General features: G+C 38.7%; 1 long non-coding RNA gene across 1 annotated transcript in view; it reads right to left on the reverse strand.

The window, feature by feature from the left end:
• Window positions 1-1030: 1030 nt before the first annotated feature.
• Window positions 1031-15362, reverse strand: part of LOC123594867 — a 66805-nt gene continuing 52473 nt past the window's right edge. Inside the window, exon 5 of the long non-coding RNA XR_006710917.1 lies at window positions 1031-1402. This is a non-coding gene — a long non-coding RNA (uncharacterized LOC123594867). The remainder of the gene's footprint in view (window positions 1403-15362) is intronic.

The raw sequence follows: 15362 nt of genomic DNA on the forward strand, positions 1-15362 counted from the left end.
ATTTAGATGGCCCTACCAACCCTGCCTGGAATTACCAAAAATTATTGTTATGTTACCGAGAAGTTGGTCAGTCACCAAAAACTTAAGAACAAGTTATTTTTTCAACATCTTAACTTCATAAGAAAAAAAAAATTAAAGAATTTAATAGGTACATATTTGGAGACACATTATCAAATGTCTTCAGCTAATAGAATTATTAAAGCTCACATATTTACTGATATCTGAGAAAATTACATCACTAGGTCTACAATTATGACAACTTTGTCTAAAGTCTCAGCAATATGTGGGCCACATATGTAACTTAGATTTTCCTGGCAGTCATATCAAAAACGAGAAGGAAACAGACAAAAATTCATTATTTCAACATACACATAAAAAAATAAAAATAGTTTTTAAAAACTACAAAAGAATACATTCCTTTTTTCAAATGAACTTTTTTTTTTTTAATTTTTTTTTTCAACGTTTATTTATTTTTGGGACAGAGAGAGACAGAGCATGAACGGGGGAGGGGCAGAGAGAGAGAGGGAGACACAGAATTGGAATCAAATGAACTTTTTAAATTTATTTACTTATTTTGAGAAACAGAGAGTGAGAGAGTGCAAGCGAGAGTAAAAGAAGGGGAAACACAGAGAGAGAGAGAGAGAGAGAGAGAGAATCCCAAACAGGCTCTGTGCTGTCAGTACAGAGCCCAAAGCAGGGGCTCAAATTCACGAACCATGAGATCATGACCCGAGCCAAGATTAAGAGTCGAACACTTAACCTACTGAGCCACCCAGGAGCTCCATCAAATGAAGCCTTTGCAAAGAGGTGTGCATTTTACACTTATAGCCTATCTCAGGGCAGATTCGCCACCTTTCAAATGCTCAACAGTCACTGTTAAATGGATACAGACTAGGTCCAAACAGTGTAGGGATCCCAATCCTGAGATTCAGTAACCCAAATACCCAAAACTGAAAGATAGGAAGATAGCGCAACACTACAAAATATCAATAGTTCAGAACCAGTGCTGAGTGATGAAATCAAATGTTTGTCAAACTATCCAACTAATCCTTCAGAATAAAGGGTTGTCTGTGTCATCTTTATGAAGAAAAACTATCTTCAATTATAAACCAGTTGCCCTGCTAGATACTTTCATTCTCGTTTCCTTCTTGCAAAAAGATTTCAACTAGGTTTTTAAATTTAATATCCTACACATAAACTCAGCAGATATTTCTGCTTTGTATCAGTAGTGAGATAATTATTAAGAATATAGTTAAGGAAGAGGTAGGACTATTCTCAACTATCCCAACCATTAGTCATGTTGCAAATCTGGAAAGAGGAACCACCTGTGAATCTGATGAGCTCATGACGCTTGATCTCATGCTATTCATGCTTCCTTGAGGCTATTTTCAAATCAAATGAGCTGATGAAAAGAAAAAAAAATCAATTGGTAATGATGTGAAAATCAAGCTTAGGTTTTAAAGTCCCCAATCTACAACATACATTGAAATAGTTACCAGGCGACTGGAAGCATCTGCTAGAGCAATCATTCTTTGCTAAAGTTTTACTCTTATAACGAGGAGGTGAATTAAAGATAGCTACACATATTAGCTGAACATTATCCATAACAGAACATATACATACTCACAAAGCTTAAAATTGAAATAATTATATTTGTAAATACAATTTAATTCGAAAATATTGAGGAATCTCTTCCAACAGACCAATTTATTCAATGCTTTGACAAATGTTCACATATAAATTTATTTTAATAGGCCCACCAGGATAGAGTTCGGTTAAGGCACCTTTACTATTATGAAATTATTATCACGTGATCTTGCAAATTTTCAAATCAAAATTGCCTCTTCTAAATCAAATGCCACACAATTCTCTGGTTATGGGGAGCGCTGAGTGGCTCCGTCGGTTAAGCATCTGGCTTCAGCTCAGGTCATGATCTCGTGATTTATGAGTTTGAGCCCTGCATGGGGCTCTCTGCTGTCAGCACAGAGCCCACTTCAGACCTTCTCTCTGCCTCTCTCTCTCTCTCTCTCTCAAAAATAATTAAACTCTTTAAAAATTTTCTCCGGTTACAACCCATTATCTGGGACAACCTGCAGGAATTCTTATGCAGATATGAACACCCTCCATCCAAATGACAATGCTGGTCACGCTCTTACCCATTCATTCATTCACTCGCTCATTTATGTATTATGTATTTAATTATTTGTATCTGCATTGAATCTGTGACTCTTTCGTCAGGGTATATGCACAATTAGACAACCAAAAAATCATTTCAAATTATATTTTTCATATCTCTTTTCTTCTACTTGTATTTCTCAACACTTGTGGAAGATTTTCTGACCACAATAACATATTCCGAAAACTCTCCTTTCTGTCGTGTCCATTTTATTCATAAAATACACTTACCTTTCTCAAATCTCCTCTAAATTTTCTCTGTGTAATTCTTCCACAAGCCCTGTCTGAAGACTTCTCTTCCCTCTCTCCTTCCTCCTATCTTAATTCCCTATTACAAAATCCCAAAGAACTCTCCTAGTAAAGGCAGAAACCTCCAAAGAAGCTGAGCAAAGAGAAATAAATGAAACGACAAAGCCTCTAACCCATTTTTTTTTAATGGGAAAGCTAGGGACATTCATAATTCAATTACTTTTTTTTTCCCATTACGCATCAATTCAATAAATATTTAGAAACTAGAAATAAGTGCAAAGAAGCCAAAATGAGATAAAAATCCATGCTATGAAGTGTTCCACTCTAGTGTTGTGTGTATGTGTATGGGGGGAGAAGGGGGGGGGGTTGCTCTTAAAATAAAATTTTATTAAATTTCTTAAATTTGTTAAAAATGTATTTAAGGGGCGCCTGGGTGGCTCAGTCGGTTAAGCGTCCGACTTCAGCCAGGTCACGATCTCGCGGTCCGTGGGTTCGAGCCCCGCGTCAGGCTCTGGGCTGATGGCTCAGAGCCTGGAGCCTGCTTCCGATTCTGTGTCTCCCTCTCTCTCTGCCCCTCCCCCGTTCATGCTCTGTCTCTCTCTGTCTCAAAAATAAATAAACGTAAAAAAAATGTATTTAAATTTTATTAGTATCTGGACACAAGCAATTACTGTGAAGTAAGAAAAGTGGGGAAATTGACAACATTCTGTAACAGAAGATAGGAAAGGTGAGTAAAGGAGATACACCTTCAACGATTCTCAGATGGGTGGCTCCCTTGTATGACAGGTTAAATAGTAGTGTCCATTGAAGAAACATAGGCGTGAGAGTGAATCTGGTAAATTTAATCTTGAAGAAGCAGAGCCGGCAATATCTATTTATAATATGTATATCCCTCCACATGAAGATGCGGTAGGAATTAGAAGCTTGGATCTCCGGGGCGCCGGGATGGCTCAGTTGGCTAAGCATGCAACTTCAGCTCAGGTCATGATCTCGCGGTTCGTGGGTTCGAGCCCCACATCCGGCTCCGTGCCAGCTCAGAATCTGGGGCCTGCTTCCGATTCTGTGTCTCCCGGTCTCCCTGCCCCTCCCCTGCTTGTGTGCGCTCTCTCTCTGTCTCTCTCAAAAATAAATAAATAAATAAATAAATAAACATTATGTAAAAAAAAAAAAAAAGTAGCTTGAATCTCAGGGGAGATATCTCAACTGGAAATTTGGATTGAGACATCATCAGCACACGCGTGGTGGTTGAAGAGAGTGAATAATACACTGTTGCAGGAAGAGTTCACACAGTGAGAATAAAACAGTGAAAAACACCAACATTTAAAGGATAGGCAGAAAGAAGATCAATATTGAATGGCAACAGGTGACATGTCAAGAGAGGGAAATGTCACAGAGGCACTTGGAGGTGAGCCTCACTAGAATGCTCAACTCCAGAGTCAAGCATGAGCGTTTCATTTCAACCAATAAATGATATTTATTTGATAGTAGTTCTACTTTAGGCTCTCAACAGATAAAAACCAAAAGCCAGTTCTGAGCATTTGTGGATGGCTCATTTAAGCACATGTTGGATAAATAACATAATGGGCATTTTCTCTAGGCACTTCCCTAGAAATTCCCTTAATGCCTGCATTAAGAAAGTTAAGCCTGCATTGCTACCATTAGGAAGTAATATTCCCGAATCCAGTTCATTTCCTGCAGAAATGCCTTCCTGGATGGATTCTTTATTTTTATTTCCTCAGTCATTACAGATAATAGATACCCAAAACTCCATTTTGAGCAATATAAACGTGTTCTCTGCAAAATTCTAATTGAAAACATTGGGAGATGTGTACCCCGTAGCCCTTACATAAAGACCCACACAGTGGATGCCGTTTTGATTTCGTGCCCTTGAAGTTTGCTACTGCTGATGAGCTGTTCTGTATAACAGAACAACATGAAGTCAACATATTTTTTCATTTTGCCAGACTTATCAAGAAACTCAGAATTAAATCAGTACATTAATTCATTAATTTAATGCTTGGTAACAAAAAGATTTACCTCGTTATTTTTGTTTCTTTTTAAATTACATTTAAATGTTTAAAGCCAACTTAAATACGGTACTTAAATAAAAAAGCAGCTCACCCTTCACCCCCCTATTTTCTCCCACACCTCTCCCCCAACGGAATTAGGGCACCTTTCCACAGTGGCCCCTAGTGGTTGTTACAATGCATTGCATGCCTTTCTCGAAAAAAGTTCAGACATGAAATCACATTGAGGAAAAATTCTGAGCATTATCATACCCTCGGTCCCCTTCACTATGTTCAGCAGCAAATAACTACTAACTGGGAAAATGATGAATCCTTAGCATCCTCGAGAGAACCATCTCAGCACTACAAAAAGTCCCTTTGAGCTGGAAGGTAATTTGCATAACTAAGAGATATGGCAAAATAGTGCAATTTTCTATATCTGCACCGACAAGACAGTTGAACACCTATATAAATAAAATCTCGAGAATGTTCTTGAGTATACTATATTTCTTGATTTAAATAGGAAAGTTATTTTAAAATTATCTGTGTGCATGTAGGGGGTGGTGGGGAGAATCACCATTTAAATTGTAGTAGAGGTCATGGCAATGGATGCCACTTCTGAATGAGAGTATGAAGAAATAAAGGTTTAGAAAACCTAGAATATGCCAAAGGGCACATGTAGGGGATGGAATAAATGAAGTCAACATTGGTAGGAGTGGAATCTGATTTTGAATAAAGTGGTAAAGTTTTGGTACAGTCTACGGATGATAAGGCCTGCATTTGGAATAAGAGTGAATGCCCATTCTTTATGATTTTAACACCATAATCCTCAATCTTTGTTGCCTGCACCTACTCTTCTTCTATACCCCTTACTTAATAGTTTTCCGATGTTACATATTTACTATTTAAGGTTATAAATTCCCTCAATACATCACACCTCTGACATCAACTCAGAGCCCTTGAAAATCTGTGGTGATGTTTCCCCGGCGATTTCCTTGGTAGTTCATTTTGTTCTATTCTCTCAGCATTCTTAGTTTATACTTTATCACTTTTCCCCTTTTGGATTTGAGGCAGTGTTTTAAGCCATGACTCCACGAGATACCAAAGAAAGGCTGGTTGAGTGAAGCAGCAACATGGCTCAAACTCTAGGTCAAATGTGCAAATGATCACATACACACACATACATCTCCTTCTATAAGTACATAATAATTCTCTCAGCACTGTCTCTTCGAACCAATACAATTGGTTAAACCCATTTTCTCAAAGGAAGCTTTATCCATTTATGTAATTCTTATCCACATGTACTTCTCATAGCCTCACAGTCACATATCTTACCCAGTCACTACCACCCGGACTTATGGTCCACTGCCCTTCTGAATTTAGTACCATCCATGCATTCTAGGAAAAATTATCCTCAGCGATTCATAGGTAGCCGCATCTTCAAAAACCTTCCAGTTATCCTTCACCCTCTTTTTCCAATCACATTTAACCATATGTAACTCCTTGACTGTTCTAAACTCTGGATATTACTACCTTCTCCAGAAACACTCCTCCTCTTAGATCTTCATCCTTCATAACTCTTAGCCTTCGTGATGTTCTCTAAAGACCCCATAACATAACTCAAATGTCACTCCTATACCTCATGGCACATTTTACATTAGTCTATTATATCTCACAATACATTGTGATCTACTCTTAATCTAAAAACTGATTTGTATACTTAACCTGTGTTCTTCCTATTTATTTAGCCACCCCCAAATCCCTATCTGAAAAGAATTCTATCATGACATAGTGCTCACCTAAATAGGCACTCAATAAATACATGTTTGTGGGGGAAAAATATTTATGTTAATATAATTTCTTGCATATCAAAATTTCCAAATCAAATTATTAGCTTCTCTTATACAGCCATCTTACTAGGTAGGAAGAAAATAAAATTGGCACTAGAATTTAATGAAACCAACCTTAATAGTGAAATTTAGTTTAAAATTTTCTTCTAGCTAATTGTCCTAATAACCCAGTAATATAACAATGGTGACATTCATCCATTTATGAAATGAATTATTTGTTCAGCACCTAGGGTATTCCAGACACTGTGAATATGTCAGAAACAAAATGACAAACCCAACTGCCACCTAGAAGTCAGATAAGGATGAAAAGTCATACAATTACCCAAAAACTAGAATTAAAATGATGTAATGGAACTGGGAAATACAACTATTATCCCACCATAATCTGTCGTTCTGAAAAAGTTAGATAATGGAAAGAAAAAAATCTTTTTTCAATATAATTTATTGTCAAATTAGCTAACATACAGTGTATACAGTGTGCTCTTGGCTTTGGGAGTAGATTCCCATGATTTATTACTTACACACAACACCCAGTGCTCATCCCAACAAGTGCCTTCCTCAATGCCCATCATCCATTTTCCTTGCCCCCCCACCCCGATCAACCCTCAGTTTTTTCTCTATATTTAAGAGTCTCTTATTATTTGCCACCCTCTCTGTTTATAACTATTTTTTTTCTTCCCCTTCACCCATTGTCTTCTGTTAAGTTTCTCAACTTCCACATATGAGTGAAAACATATGATATCTGTCTCAAGATAAAAAGCTTCTGCACAGCAAAGGAAACAATCAACAAAACTAAAAGGCAACCAATGGAATGGAAGAAGATTTTTGCAAATGACATATCAGATAGAGGGGCTAGTGTCCAAAATCCATAAAGAACTTACCAAACTCAATACCCCAAAACCAAATAATCCAGTGAAGAAATGGAAAGAAGACATGAACAGACACTTTTCCAAAGAAGACATCCAAATGGCTAACAGACACATGAAAAGATGCTCAACATCATTCATCATCAAGGAAATACAAATCAAAACCACACTGAGATAGCACCTTACACTGGTCAGAGTAGCTAAAATTAACAACTCAGGAAACAACAGGTGTTGGTGAGGATGTGGAGAAGGGGAACCCTTTTGCATTGTTGGTGGGAATGCAAACTTGTGCAGCCACTCTGGAAAACAGTGTGGAGGTTCCTCAAAAAATTAAAAATAGAATACCCTACAACCCAGCAATAGCACTCCTAGAAATTTATCCAAAGGATACAGGAGTGCTGATTCATAGGGGCACATGTACCCCAATGTTAATAGCACTATCAGCAGTAGCCAAATTATGGGAGGAGCCCAAATGTCCATCAACTGATGAATGGATAAAAAAGATGTGGTATATATATACAATGGAATACTACTTGGCAACGAAAAAGAATGAAATCTTGCCATTTGCAACAAGGTGGATAGAACTGGAGGGTGTTATGCTAAGGAAAATATCTTTTTGTTTTCTATTTATCTGACTCATAAGGAAGATATGAACCAACAAAAAAACACTGAGCATGAATCCTGCTGCTGTGTGGATTCTATTCTTTTGAGGCAAGCAAGATGATATTTTCTTGTTTCTCCTTCCCCCAGGACATCATATATCCATACATAGAATGCAACACTCAGACAATAACTGGTCAGAGAGTAGGAACGGGTCTTAAGCACATGCATGAAAAGAGCCAGATGAAGTAGAATATTCTGAGTACTACTCTTTTTCATCTAGTGCACTGATTCAATTTATTATAGAAAGAGGTTGGAGTGGGGGAGTTCAAGAAGGGCTGTCACATGTTGAACTTCAGAAGGATTGCACTAGGTAAAAGGCTGTCCAACTCCAGGAATGGAAATGGAGACTAGATGCAACAATCTGCCCCCCTCTTGTCATGTACATAAGATGGAACAAACAGAAAAACACTCAAGTGGCTGGTGAGTGAGATCAAAGGCAATCCGTAGACTATTTGTTTATAAACACCAGGTATAGATCTATTTCGTTCAAGGAAGAGGCAACAACAAGCAAGTTAAATACATTTTTGTGGGACAGGAGAACAGAGCATGATAATAAAGACTCAGAAGAAGAGCCTAAGTCTGAAAGTGATCTGCCACAAGAATCAAGGACAAGCTGGAAAAGAACATAATGTCTATATCACAGAGAAACCCACATGACAACACAGGTTAAGAGGCCATGGCAGCATGTGGCAGCAAGTGTTTTGAAGATTCCAAGGGAACCAAATACAACAGAAGGATTTAAAATATCTTTTGAGTCAGTCAAGCGGGGGAAAGAAAAAAGAGAGAGAACACAAACAAAACAAGAAATGAAGAGTCTATAATAACTACAAAAGATATATTATTTCAATTAGTAAATAAAACTGTACAATTAGGGACTACTCAATTTAAAAATCTTGACAAAATGGGTGACTTTATAGGAAAACACAAGTAGCTCAGATTTAAGAAGAAATAAAAACCTGAAACCACCAAGACTATCATTTTTTTTTCCTTTGTGCATACACTCCTCTTGGCTGAGACAGGTGTGAAGTCACTGCCAGGAAAGAAGCCCTCACTCTGCTCCCCAGCCTAGCAGACCAGAATTCTCTAATGGCATTCTACACCAAGCCTTGCTTAACCACCAAGTGTTATAGACTTGCTTTTGGCCCATTTCTTCCTCTAGAGCCTTGGGAAGAAGAGTGTGGTGGTTTGAGGGAGGATTAAGTTTCTCTTGGGATCCTAATAACCCAATCTTGCTGTAAGTTATTAAGGACATTCCAGAGCACTCCTCCTCCCTCATCTGTAATTATCTTTCGGAATCCCCTCCTCTCTTCCCTCATTAAGATGTTGTATTAGTCTTCTAGGGCTACCATACAAGATATCTCAAATAGGGATTCTTTTCTCATAGTTCTGGAAGCTGGAAATCCAAGATCAAGGTGCTGGCAGGGTTGACTTCCTCTGAGCCCTCGCTCCCTGGCTTGCAGATGGCCACCTTCTTGCCTCACCCTTGTGTCTCTTTCTGTATATCCCAATATTTTCTTATAAAGATATCAGTCAGCTTGGACTAGCCTCATTTAACCATAATTACTTCTTTAAAGACCCCATCTCCAAATATAGTTACATTCTGAGGTACTAAGGATTAGAGCTTCAACATATGAGTTTTGAGGGGACATAAAGAGCCTAATGTGTTATAGATGAACATAGCATGAGTTTAAGCTTCCCATGAGTTTGGCCTATGACCTTTCACTAGAGTGTCTACTCAATTTACTCGGCTTTATATTTGTCTCCATGTGACTACGAAAAAGTTGCTTCTTACCTCTATGGATATCAAATTTCCTCTTTTACAAAATAAAGGGATTTGACCAGAGGAAACTTATGGTGTCCTAAAGCCTTAACAGAATCAAGACCCTAAGTCATTGTGTATAAATTCAGTCGGATGTTATAGTGAGAGGGTAAGATGCTGAGGAAAAAAACTGTGAAAGCTCACGAGAAAGAGATGGCCAAGTTTCCTCTACAAAAATGAAAGCCCCATCCTTCTTCTCACCCCACCCTAGGGAGGCAGGAAGCAGAAGAAGGAAAAAAAAAGAGTGTGCATCATGCAACTCTACTCCCTTGACCTCTAAAGCCCTCAAGGAGGCCTGTCTGTAAGCAATCAGACGTGGACTTCTCAGTTTTCACACACATACGGAGCACAAACTGTTATTGTTATTTACCTATCTACCTACATATATACATATTTAGACCATCTTCCATGCATTTCTATAGTTTGCAGTATTTATTTGGCAAGTGTCATGTTTGTTGTTTTACTTTTCCTCACTTTGAACATCTCTGGAAATGGGACACATCCTAAAATCACTTTGGCCAAGCTGCAGCCATGGTGGGCATGTGTACATAAATACTTGAAGGATGTTGTGAAATTTGTAAGAAATTCGCAGAGACAATAGTGAGTCACCCTTTTAAGATATGCTGTCACCAATGTTCTTGATGGCAAAGAGGATAATATTTTGTGGGAAGAAGAAAAAAGAATACTTAAACTAAGTGTTAAAAAATAAATCTTACAGCGCTATGAGTGTACTTAATGCCACTGAACTGTCCACTTAATAATAGTTAAAACACTAAATTTTGGGGCGCCTGGGTGGCACAGTCGGTTAAGCGTCTGACTTCAGCCAGGTCACGATCTCGCGGTCCGGGAGTTCGAGCCCCGCGTCAGGCTCTGGGCTGATGGCTCAGAGCCTGGAGCCTGTTTCCGATTCTGTGTCTCCCTCTCTCTCTGCCCCTCCCCCGTTCATGCTCTGTCTCTCTCTGTCCCAAAAATAAATAAACGCTGAAAAAAAAAATTTAAAAAAAAAAAAAAAAAAAAAACACTAAATTTTATGTCATGTATTCTGTTCTCCTTTTTTAATATTTATTTATTTTGAGAGAGAGAGAGAGATCATACGCATGAGCAGGGAAGGGGTTCACTTATTTATTTGTTTGTTTATTTATTTATTGAGAGAGAGAGAGAGAGGGATAGAGGGACAGAGGGAGAAAGAGAATCCCAAGCAGGCTCTGCACTATCAGCACAAAGCCCAAAGCGGAGCTCGATCTCTTGAACCGTGAGATCATGACCTGAGCTGATATCAAGAGTCAGATGCTTAACTGACCGAGCCACACGGGCGACTCTATACTTTTCCACAATAAAAAATACAATAAAGTAGATCAGGGGCACTGGGTGGCTCAATCGGTTGAGCATCCAACTCTTGATTTCCGCTCAGGTCATGATACTGGGGCCAGGGGATCGAGCCCTGAGTTGCACTCCATGCTGAGAGTAAAGCCTGCTTGGGGTTCTCTCTCTCTCTCTCTCTCTCTCTCTGCCCCTGTCCCTCACTTGTGCTCTCTCGTGCTCTCTCAAATAAAATAAAAAATAAAATAATTTTTAACTGTTTAAATAAATAAATCAGAAGACTCAGATTCTGAATATGAAGGAATTTATGAAATGCACTAACCAATCTATTTCACTTTTTTTCTTTTCATATGTGTATAAATGTAATATGTGATAAAAACCTATATCTAAATTAGACTAAATAATATCCTCTAGTAAATATAGAATAAGAGGGCTCAATGATAAAAAAAATGTATCATGTCATAGTTGATTGGACTTTTTGTTCTCTCTAGGGGTATATGAAATAGTGATGTGTCTTACAATCAATGCATCTTAAATTCAATTAGATGCTATTTAATGTTTTTCTATGTGTCAGGAGCTATGGTAAGAATTGAGAAGATAGAGTAAAAATGGGTCCTGCCCGTTTGAGTTTACATGATCTTAGTACCTATAGTTACTAAAAACATAGTAAGAAAAATAATTAAATGAGAGATGGTGCTATCAGAGGGGAATATATATGCTCTTGGGGCATGTCTCAGAAGGGTCTAATGTCATCTGGGAAATCATGGAAACCCTCTTTGAAGAAATGATACTTCAGCTAAGACAGAAGGATGAGATGGGGCACCTGGCTGGCTCAGTTGGTTAAGCATCCGACTTCAGCTCAGGTCATGATCTCATGGTTTGTGGGTTCAAGCCCCACATTGGGCTCTGTACTGACAGCTCAGAGCCTGGAGCCTGCTTCAGATTCTGTGTCTCCCTCTCTCTCTGTCCTTCCCCCACTCACACCCTGTCTCTGTCTCTCTCTCTCTCTCAAAAATAAACATTAAAAAAATTTAAACATTTAAAAAAGACAGAAGGATGAGAGGCAGTTAACCAGGAGTGAGGAAAGAATGACCCCCGGTGAAAGGAGTGGTTTGTGCACAGAACTGAAAGTAAGGGTGAGCAAGGCTAACTGGTAGACCTAATAAAGATCCAGCATAAGTGAAGGAGAGAAAAGGAGAGGAGACAGAGAGAAAGCTGGAGAGATGGGCGGGGGGGATCGTGTCACAAGTTCCTTGTCTTCCCAGGTTGCAAAGGTTGCAGATTGATACTCACGTGGTGGCTTAAGGGGAGCTGAGTGCAGCACTAGCAGCCTTGCTAGCCTTTGCTCGGAGGTTGTGGGAATTTCCGCTGGGTCTCTTTTAGCAAACCACCTGTGTGGTTTCTCAAGTCCCCCTCACACACAAAGGTGTTTTGTGTTGCAGTAACTCTGTCTTAATTTAGCAGCTTACAAAGCCTGCTGTCCAGTTGATGCATTAAAATTCCAACACTTAAGGAAGGTCTTGATATGTTTACACATTGGTCTATTTTGAGGCTACTGTTTTTTCAGTCAACCTATTATTCTTAAGTTGTCTAATATCTGAACAAGGTACATCTCTATGAAAAGCATTGCCCTTAAAATATAGTTGAAATTGCCTTTTATTAATCTTTCAATACTATGTGTGTTCTCCTAAGGAATTTTAAATATTACACACACTATCTTCCATATTAACCATTTACACTGACTATAGCTCAATGTTGGTCTAACTGATGTCCTTACATAGATTTTGCCTCCACATAAGAAGATAATACAACAGTGGTAAAAACAACCATAATAACATGGATGCTTAATTTTATATAACAACTTGACTGAGCCATGGAGTACCTACAAATGTGGTTATATATTGTCATTTCCATTTGGACGGCTATAACAAAAATACCATAAACTGAGGGGCTCATAAACAACAGAAATTTATTTCTTACAGCTCTGGAGGCTGGAAGTCCAAGATCAAGGCACCAGCAGATTCAACGTCTGTTAAAGATCTGCTTCATCAGTTGTGGTTTATATATACAATGGAATACTACTTGGCAATGAGAAAGAATGAAATCTGGCCTTTTGTAGCAACGTGGATGGAACTGGAGAGTGTTATGCTAAGTGAAATAAGTCATACAGAGAAAGAGAGATACCATATGTTTTCACTCTTATGTGGATCCTGAGAAATTTAACAGAAGACCAGGGGGGAGGGGAATGGGGGAAAAAAGTTACAGAGAGGGAAGGAGGCAAACCACAAGAGACTCTTAAAAACTGAGAATAAACTGAAGGTTGATGGGGGTGGGAGGGAGGGGAAAGTGGGTGATGGGCCTTGAGGAGGGCACCTGTTGGAATGAGCATTGGGTGTTGTATGGAAACCAATTTGACAATAAATTTCATATTTAAAAAATAATAAAACAATAAAAAATTTAAAAAAAAGATCTGCTTCCTATATATGGCCATCTTGTTGCTGTAAACTCACATGGTGGAAAGAGCAAGGGATCTCTCTCTCTGGGGTCTCTTTTCTAAGGGGACTAATTCCATCATTAAGGACTCCACTCTCATGATCTAATCACCTCCCAAAGGCCCCCACTTCCCAAACCATCATGTTGGGTGTTACAAATTTAACTAATGAATTTTAGAGGGACATGAACATTCAACCCATTACAAATATTACTTCTGTGTGTGTCTGTTGAGTGTATTTCTGGATGAAATTCACATTTGAATGGACAGACCGAGCAAAGCAGATCACCCTCCCCAAAATGGGTGGTGCTTATTAAAGCCTAAATAGAATAAAAGTCTGAATAGAATAAAAGAAGGAATGTTTTCTTTTTTTTTAAGTTTATTTATTCTTTTTTTTTTTGAGAGAGAGAGACAGACAGACAGAAAGAGTGTGCAAGTAGGGAAGAAGCAGAATGAGAGAGAGAGAGAGAGAGAATCCCAACCAGGCACTGAGCTGTCAGCACAGAGCCCCACATGGAGCTCGATCCCACAAACTGTAAGATCATGACCTGAGCCAAAATCAAGACTCAGATGCTTAACCAACTAAGCCACCCAGGTGCCCCAGTGATATTTTCTGTTTAAATGTCTTTGAGCGGGGATGTAAACCTTCTGCCTTTGGACTCAAACTCAGATTCTAATTCACACTCTCAGCTCTCTTGGTTTGCCAGCTGACTGCATATGTTGGACTTACTTCTCAGTCTCTATAGTTGCATAAGGCAACTCCTTATAGTAAATATATATATGTAATATACATATATGTATATACACACACGTATATCTTATTTGATCTGTTTTCTAGGGAACCCAGACTACTTCAAAAACTACCAGGTGGTGCCATTTGCAAGTATGTGGATAGAACTGGAGGGTATTATGCTAAGTGAAATTAGTCAGAGAAAGACAAATATCATATGACTTCACTCATATGAGGACTTTAAGACACAGAATGGATGAACATAAGGGAAGGGAAGCAAAAATAATATAAAAACAGGGAGGGGGGCAAAAATAAGAGACTCTTAAATTTAGAGAACAAACAGAGGGTTACTGGAGGGACTGTGGGAGGGGGGATGGGCTAAATGGGTAAAGGGCATTAAGGAATCTACTCCTGAAATCATTGTTGCACTATATGCTAACTAATTTGTATGTAAATTTAAAAATAAATAAATAAGTAAATAAATAAACAAATAAACAAACAAAACTACCAGGGGGTGCCTGGGTAGCTCAGTTGGTTAAGCGTAAGACTTGGGATCTCGCAGTTTAGTTCGAGCCCCGCGTCGGGCTCTGTGCTGACAGCCCAGAGCCTGGAGCCTGCTTCGGATTCTGTGTCTCCCTCTCTCTCTGCCCCTGCCCTGCTCATGCTCTGTCTCTCTCTCTCTTTCCCAAAAATAAATAAACATTAAAAAAAAAAGTTAAAAAAAAAGAGCTACCAGAATAGAGCCTTTAATAAGTCCCAGGTATTATAGTAAGGTCTTTAAATTAAGTCCAATTAGCTTTGTAAGCAGCGATGACATAAGTATTATTATTATTCCCATTTTGCAGTTACACAGAAAATGAAGCTCAGAAAGACCGGGCGCTCTTCCTAAAGTCAACTAATGTATTCAACCTCCTGAAAGTAATAGGGTATATTTATCTATTTTACAAACACTGATGTAGTATATATGCCAGACACGGTTCTAAACATTATCCCAACAGTGCTCATTTAATCCTCCCCGCAACCACGTGGGGCAGACACACAGAAGCTGAGTAATTTATCAGGCAAGGCATAGAATTGAGACTCAAACCCAGATCATCTGGCTCCAGAACTCTGAGCCTAACCACTCGTCTTAGTCATTGGAAGCCGGACTGGCCAACAATGTCCATGCCATGAATTATCAGCCTTATGCCCTT

Source organism: Leopardus geoffroyi, chromosome B1 (assembly GCF_018350155.1).
Source record: "Leopardus geoffroyi isolate Oge1 chromosome B1, O.geoffroyi_Oge1_pat1.0, whole genome shotgun sequence".
NCBI classification, from domain to species: Eukaryota; Metazoa; Chordata; class Mammalia; order Carnivora; family Felidae; genus Leopardus; species Leopardus geoffroyi.